Source organism: Narcine bancroftii, chromosome 4 (genome assembly GCF_036971445.1).
Source record: "Narcine bancroftii isolate sNarBan1 chromosome 4, sNarBan1.hap1, whole genome shotgun sequence".
Lineage (NCBI taxonomy): Eukaryota > Metazoa > Chordata > Chondrichthyes > Torpediniformes > Narcinidae > Narcine > Narcine bancroftii.
In genome coordinates this window covers 13,094,590-13,102,825 of record NC_091472.1, presented here as the reverse complement: position 1 = coordinate 13,102,825, position 8,236 = coordinate 13,094,590, and the positions used below count along the sequence as shown (strand labels likewise).

At 43.3% G+C, this 8,236-nt stretch overlaps 1 protein-coding gene across 9 annotated transcripts in view; it reads left to right on the top strand.

Annotated features, from left to right (window-relative positions):
• Nucleotides 1–8,236, top strand: part of LOC138760334 (homeobox-containing protein 1-like) — a 127,245-nt gene that overhangs the window by 54,049 nt on the left and 64,960 nt on the right. For 2 of the 9 annotated variants that reach the window (XM_069930776.1, XM_069930777.1), the window contains exon 2: nucleotides 3,261–3,359. The exons of the other annotated variants lie outside the window; for them this stretch is intronic. The gene's annotated coding sequence lies outside the window, so the exon portion shown is untranslated. The remainder of the gene's footprint in view (nucleotides 1–3,260; nucleotides 3,360–8,236) is intronic. 9 annotated transcript variants of the gene reach the window in all.

The window sequence follows — 8,236 nt, the reverse complement described above, 5'->3', positions numbered from 1 at the left end:
CAGTTGTGGGTGTCCAACAAGCAACAAAGCTCTCTCTGAAAACCAACAAGAACCTTCCTGAGCAGTAACCATTTACAAAAGCCTCGTGAAATTCATAAATGTTAAATTCTGTGCACAGTATAAGAATTGGCTGCAACCAGTGAACTTGGAAGAGTGAGAAGTGAGATTGGACTGTGAATTAAATAACTTTTCTGAACTTATACACACATGTGCACTTAGAATTAGAAGGGGGTTAAGTTAAATAATAAGTTAAATTTGGATCCTGTTTTCATGTTTAAAGATCATTAAAAGCAACTTTTGTTTAAGTAACCATTTGTCTTGGTGAATTTCTATTGCTGCTGGGTTTTGGGGTCCTCTGGGCTCATAACAATACCCATCGTTATTTTGTATATCTCTGTCAAATCTCCCCTCATTCTTCTGTGCTCCAGGGAGTAAAATCATAAACTGTTTAACCTTTCCCTGTAATTCAGTTCCTCAAGTCCCAACAACATCCCAGAAAATCTTCTCTGCACTCAGTTTTATTGATACCTTTCCTGCAGTTCAGTGACCAAAACTGTATACAATTTGGCCTCACTGATGTGTTATGGCTCAACTTCAGAGATGCAGAGGAATTTCTTGAGACTGAAGCTGGTGAATCTGCGGAATTTCTTGCTGCAGGCAGCTATGGGTGCCAAGCCATTGGATGTATTTAAGGCAGAGATTGATTAGCTAGGGTTCCTGATTAGCCAGGGGATCAAAGGTTATGGGGAGAAGATCAGAAATGGGGAAAATGGATCAGCTCGTGATTAAATGGCGAGACAGGCTCAGTGGGCTGAATAGCCTATTTCTGCTCCTGTATCTTGTGGTCTTATACCACTTCACTATAATATTCAAATTCCTTTACTTAGTATTTAATTTATGATGGCCAATGTGCCAAAAGCTCTCCTGGAATTATGTATCTGAATTCCCAAATCCCTTCCACTTGAGAAAGCCAAGAACTTGATTTAAGGTATCCCAGAGTCTGGCACTTGGGAGGCAGCATACCATCCAGGATTCTTGATTTCTTCTACAAAAATTCTTGTGTTCCCTCATTACTGAATCTCCTATCACTACAGTTCACCTTTTCTCCTCCCTTCTTTTCTTAGCCACCCCAGACCACTGTGGCTTGTCCCTGATAGGTTATTTCCCCTTAGCAGTATCCAAGACTAGTTTTATTTTGGGGCACAGCCACAAGAGTAGTTTGAACTGACTGTTTCTTCTCCCTCTCCTAACTGTGACCCAGCTACTTTCATCCTGCCTCCAAGGTGTGATTGCATCCCTGCAACCTTTAGCACCCCATCAACCATCCAACCCCAGCTCCAATTCCTTAACACAGTTTGTGAGGAGCTGCAGCTGGATGCACTTTTCACAGGTGAAGTTGTCAGGGATACTGTTGGCTTCCCTGACTATCCACAATCTCCAACAGGATTACGTTCCGATCCTGGCTGCCATTCCCACTATGAAACAGAAAAAAAAATAGAAAAACGTGCCTTTTTGCTGAATCCTTTTGTTTCTTGAAAAGGTTGTTCTGCAGCATCACCACTGCTCACTGAAGCCTCTGAAGCCAAAGCCTCAAATTCCTACTCTTATACTAGCCACTCCCATAATGATTGTTCTGCTTCAGCTCCCCTTTATTGGCAACAGCTAATTAGTCAATGGAGACATTTATACAAAGCAACTGCCTTTCCCAGTGCTTTTTAAACAATCTTGTTCCCAATGAGAAACAAACAAAGCACCTATCTTTCCCGGTACTCTTTGTACAATCCTCTTCTTCTTCCAACTCCTGCTCTCACAGTTTCCAACTAGACATTAAAGGAAGATTGTTATGGTTCTTTTAAATTTAAACATACAGCACGGTAACAGACCATTTCAACCCATGAGCCCATGCTGCCCAATTACACCCAGTTGATCTATACCTCCCCTGTAAGTTTTGGAGGGTGGGAGGAAACTGGAGCCTCCAGAGAAAACTCGCGCAGAAATGGGGAGAACGTACAAATTCCTTATAGAAAGCGAGGGATTGGATTTGAATCCCAATTCTGATCCCTGGCGCTATAAAGGCGTTGTGCTAACCGCTATGCAAACCGTGCTGCCCCAGAACAAAAAAAAAAGTATTTAGTTGGGGGTTCATTTTTTGGCACCTGCGCTGCTCCATTGGTCCTTATCAAGGGCCTATCCTGTACCCTCTCATATGCATGGTGCTCAATGTGACCTTCCATCCATACACTGATAATACGTTGTTCTTTATCTCCTGGACACTTCAACTATCAAACGTTTCTTTTCTTTGTGGGGCATAAATTTAAATGAATATTGGGAAGTCCTCGTCACAAATTTTCTGGACAATTTTCTAATTCTCTTTTCCTCACAGCTGTCTGAAACCGAAACAAACTGTTCATAACCCTAGTGTCACATTTGATTCCATATTGAGTTTGAACATTTCATCAAATCCAAGCTCTTTCCATCTCCCAACATTGCCAGAATTTGACCACCTTATCTCAACTCAACTTAACTCAACCATTGCTTTGATGAGCCTCGATATTGCCATGGAAAACACAAAGATGATGCTTGTGGACTTCAGGAGGATGAAGGTCGATCATTCTTTACATGTCAATGGTTCTGACGTGGAGAACACTCCTTCGCGTGCATATATAAGGACAACCTATCTTTTTAATTAGTCAGAAAGGCGCACCAGCACCTACGTTTGCTAAGAAGATTGAGGAGCGCAAGGCTACTGACCTTCATCGTGACATCATTTTACAAGAACACAATTAAGAGTGTCCTTTCTGGCTGCTTCATTGTGTGATATGGTAGCTGCAAACCTTCAGACCAGAAGTCAATTCAGAGGAGCATCAAAACAGCTGAGATCTCTAGCATCTCTATTGACAACATTCACTAGGATCCAGGGCTGGTGCTTGACTATTTTGTGCCCTGGGCAAGGCCATCAACTTGCACCCCCCCTCCCCCAAAACAAAATTGCCAACTTTGATTTTACAAAAACAGATGATATGTAGAAAAATTGAAAAGTACAAAACTTGAAATAGCTAAATTTATTTTAAATTGCAAGAAAGATTGAGTCAAAATTGTTGACCTAGAAGATTTCCACAAACTTTGCAGCTCTGTTATATCTAACATAATATAAAATATATTAGGGTAGCAGCTACTAAATGAATACACCAGGCACAGTGTTAATCAGTAAAGACATTTTATTTAAATTTGCCTCCTCTTTTAAATCCCTTCCGACCCAGACACCCGGAACCGAAAGTGATATCACCCTGTGCCTGCCACTCACCTGCAGGGCGCACATCTTAAGGTAAAGACGACGGGAGCCCCGCACCATATTTAAGGTAAGTACCCAACTCTCCAGTTTGCTGTGACCTAGCCCGATCCCCCTGGTCAGGCCCAGGCCCCCCCTCAACCCCCCCTCAGAATCGTCGCCCAAAATTTGGCGGTGGGCACTGCGCAACGACTTGCTTAAGTCCATGCCATAAATATTTGGTTGCCATGAACTTAACCGTTGCTCTGATGGAGGGATGGCACCGTCTCCAAGATGTGGGGACTACCAGCCTGGGATAGCCAATAGACATGTCGCAAAGCAAACTCGGCCCACCTAGTTGTGGTGCCACATGTTATATGTCCAGGTTTGTGATGGCAGTTCTATATATCTGAACATCTGTGTCCACGGCCTGTGCACTCACCAAGTCAAAGATATTGAAGGCACCCTGGATAAGATGCACTGCCAGTCTGGACAGCGCGTCAGCGACCAGATTGTTTTTTCCTGAAATATGACGCACATCTGCAGTGAACTCGGAAATGTTCTACAATTGGCGTTACTGCTTGGCCGACCACGGGACTGATATCTTGCTAAAGGCAAAAGTGAGTGGCTTATGGTCTGTGAAAGTGGTGAAATTGCAGCCCTCCAAAGCTAATCGGAAGTGTCGTGAGGCCAGGTACAATGTCAACAACTCTCAATCAAATGCACTGTACTTCATTTTCGATGGATGTAAGTGGCAGCTAAAGAAAGCCAAGGGTTGCCAATGGCCATTGTTAGACTGTTCGAGAACCGCTCCCACTGCTGCATCAAAGGCATCTGTGGTGAGTGCCAGGGTGGCGGTGGGATTAGGATGAGTGAGCGTCTTTGGCAGCTGCTAATGCAAACTCTGCCTCTACGGTCCGAGTAATTTCTTTGAGCTTTGTGGTGAGGAGTTGAAATATTGGGCCAAGAATGTCAGTAGCTGCTGGAATGAAATAGTGATAGAAATTCACCATGTTCAAAAAGTTCTGCATTCCTTTAACCGTGGTAGGTTTTTGGAAAGCATGTACAGCACGCTTGGTGGATAAGGGAATCACACCTTCTGCCATGATCTTGTGCCCTAGGAAATCAGTGGTTGTTCTGCCAAACTGGCATTTGCTCGGGTTGATGGTAAGTCCGAATTCATCTAGCTGTTGGAACAGGTGGCGTAAGTGCAGTTGGTGACCTTGCTCATTTTGACTGGTGATGAGGATGTCATCTAAGTATATGTATGCGAGTTCTAAATCCCTCCCCAAGCATCCATAAGCCACTGGAACGTTTGGACAGCATTCTTCAAACCAAATGGCATCCTGAGGAATTCAAAAAGCCCGAAAGGGCATCTGGATGGACTGGGATTTGGTGATAACCCCGAGTAATAATTGCTGTTTTGGGAATGTCATCTGGATGGACTGGGATTTGATGATATCCCCGAGTAATAATTGCTGTTTTGCGAATGTCATCTGGATGGACTGGGATTTGATGATATCCCCGAGTAATAATTGCTGTTTTGGGAATGTCATCTGGATGGACTGGGATTTGATGATATCCCCGAGTAATAATTGCTGTTTTGGGAATGACATCTGGATGGACTGGGATTTGATGATATCCCCGAGTAATAATTGCTGTTTTGCGAATGTCATCTGGATGGACTGGGATTTGATGATATCCCCGAGTAATAATTGCTGTTTTGGGAATGACATCCGGATCGACTGGGATTTGATGATATCCCCGAGTAATAATTGCTGTTTTGGGAATGACATCTGGATGGACTGGGATTTGATGATATCCCCGAGTAATAATTGCTGTTTTGGGAATGTCATCTGGATGGACTGGGATTTGATGCTATCTCTTTAGAGGTTGACTTTGGAAAAGACATGGCAATTGTGCAGGCGGGCAGTGAAATCCTGAATGTGTGGAAAGGGGTATCTGTCAGGCATAGTTCTATCATTGAGCCTGCAGTAGTTGCCGTAGGGTCTCCACCCACCGGTGCTCTTGGGCACCATGTGTAATGGCGAAGCCCCCCTTGTTGGAACGCCAAATGATACCCAGTTCCTCCATCGCGGTAAATTCTGCCTTGGCCTGCTGTAGTTTATCTGGCGGGTGACGACAAACCCTGGCGTAAATCGGCGACCCCAAGGTGTCATTGTAATGGGACCCACCATGGGCCGTTGTCAAGAAACAGAATTTAGGAGAGAGCACACCAGGAAATTCGTTGAGCAAGGCAGCATAGGTGTTAGTGCGTAGAGCGTGCACCCCAAGTAGGGAGACTTGTCTTTTGCTGGTTATCTAAGGGTATGTTTGGAAAGTAGTGGCGTTGACTAACTTCTTTCATTTAACGTCAACTAGCAGGTCGTGGGCCCGTAGGAAATCTGCACCCTAGATGGGCTGTGTGACGGAAGCCAAGATGAAATTCCAGTGGAATTCTGCCTCTCCTATTTTAATTGTGACGCGTCGCATGGCAAAGCTAGGAATGGAGGTCCCATTCGCAGCTTGAAGGGCGAGTCCCTGTCGCTTATGCGCCTTTTCGAAGTATGTGGGTGGGAGCAAACTGAGCTCAGTGCCTGTGTCCATGAGAAATTTGCACTTACAAGCGTCATCAGGAAGATAGAGGAGGCCGGGACTCGTGCCGGCTGCCGAGGACACTACTAGCAGCTGGCTTTGTCATTTGCCGAGAATTTTCACACTTGCCACTGCCACCATGGTAATCACATGGGGGGGTGGAACACATCTATGGGGATTTGTCCCTCACCAGCGGTGGTAAAACACCATTCTCGGCACCTCTCAGTACGTTTCTTTCTTTTCCAATCTTTTTATTATTATTATAATTTATAAACACATGCAGTTCAAAGAGATATGAAAAATACATAGTAAATAACGAATTAATACAGAGATATTAAACAATAATATTGCAGAATAAATATCATAAAAAATTTTTTTAGATCAGTTTAGAATATGAACTACCTCTAAAAAAAATGATATAATTAATAAAAATATATTAAAAAAAGAGAAAAAAAAACCCCAAAAAGGAAGAAAAAACAAATCTGAATTAAAAACTTTAAAAAAAACCTACCGATATAGCTAAATCATGCCGATCACTCCGATCTCATCTAACAGCCCAATTATCATACATAATCATAAAAAGAAAACAGAGCCAGATCAACTCACCACAAATGAAAATATTGAATAAATGGTCACCAGGTTAACTCAAACTTAGAAGGGGATTCATAGACAGAGTTTCTAATTTTCTCTAAATTTAAACATAGTATAGTTTGAGTAAACCATTGGAAAACAGTGGGAGGATTAACCTCTTTCCAATTCAATAGTATAGATCTTCTAGCCATTAGTGTAAGAAAAGCAATCATACGATCTGCAGGAAGAGATAAATAAGTCAAATCTATCATAGGTAATCCAAAAATTGCAGTAATGGGATGTGGTTGTAAATCAATATTCAAAACGGTAGATATAATGGAAAAAATTTCCTTCCAATAATTCTGTAAAGAGGGACAGGACCAAAACATATGTGTAAGGGAAGCTATTTCCAATTGACATTTATCACATATAGGATCGATACGGAAATAAAAGCGATGGAGTTTATCTTTAGACATATGAGCTCTATGAACAACTTTACCTCTCAGTACGTTTGTTCCTTTTTGTTTGAACCGCAGCTTTGGGTGGTGCGCAGGGCACGGGAGATATCTCTTCTGAGAACACAAGCTGTATGTGGGCAGACTCTTGCCTTGGCATGCGATTATAGTCTGTCAGCCTTCCAGGCCATGTCATGGGGATGGCTAAAGTCCATGTTTGCTATTGGTATGGAGACGTGACCTGGGAGCTTCACCAGGAATAAGGTCTCAAAAAGAAAGCAATTGGAATGACTCTGGTAGCATGAGTCGGAAGGGTTCATTAAATCGGAAGGATTCCTGTCACCTAGCCCCTCCATATTCAAAAGCCGCATGCCTCGTTTGTGCCTGGTTAATTCAAGGATGTCCAGGAGGAACTTCTGGAACCTAGTGTATTGGTTTTCTGCTGGGGGTGGGGGGGGGGGTGTCCAATAAATTCACTTACTTTAGCTGCTGTAGTGGCATCCAGATCCCCGATGACAGGCCAAAATTTTGTGTCTTCTGCTGAAGGTGGAACTGGATCTTGGCCCTACTGCGTTAAGTGCAGCTCTGGCAGCAGCTGCTGCATCCATGTTGACTGTGGATTCAAGCTTCGGCTGAATCTTGCAATCAGGGACACCAATTGTAACAACTACTCCAGTAGAGCTACTAAATGAATACACCAGATACAGTGTCAGTCAGCAAAGATCCTTTATTTAAATCTGCCTCCTCTTTTAAATTCCCTTTCGGCCCAGACACCTGGAACCGGAAGTGACATCACCCCATTCCTGCCACTCACCTGCAGGGTGTATGTCTTAAAGGTGACGGGAGCCCCGCACCATCTTGAAGGTGAATACCCAATTTTCCAGTGCGCAGCGACCCAACCCGCAGCGCCGTGTGCGGCCCTACAGCCAGGAGAGTGAGCAGTGACCAGGCCCACGGCGCTGCGAGACCACTTGGGGAGCCACACGGGTGACAATTCAACCCACACAGGCGCTCCGGCATAAAAAAGTATTTTGCATTAACAGTTATCAAAAGATAAAAACAAGTGTATGAAATGCAAAATACAGTACTAAACAATAAAGCTAATTACAAAATAATTAATTTAAAACATAACAATGTATCTTTTATCAAAAGGCATTGAAACTACTTACAGGCCTTTATCTGCCATCAAAGCCAAGTTTCCTGAAATTGATTAAAGAGATGTGTTGTATTGTGAGAGTATGTGTGTGTGCATGCTCCGCAAGCTCAACACCGATATCTATTTATAAACCCGTTACACAACACAAATATGAGCACGAAGAAACTGATGGGGGAAGAAAGGCTCTATCAA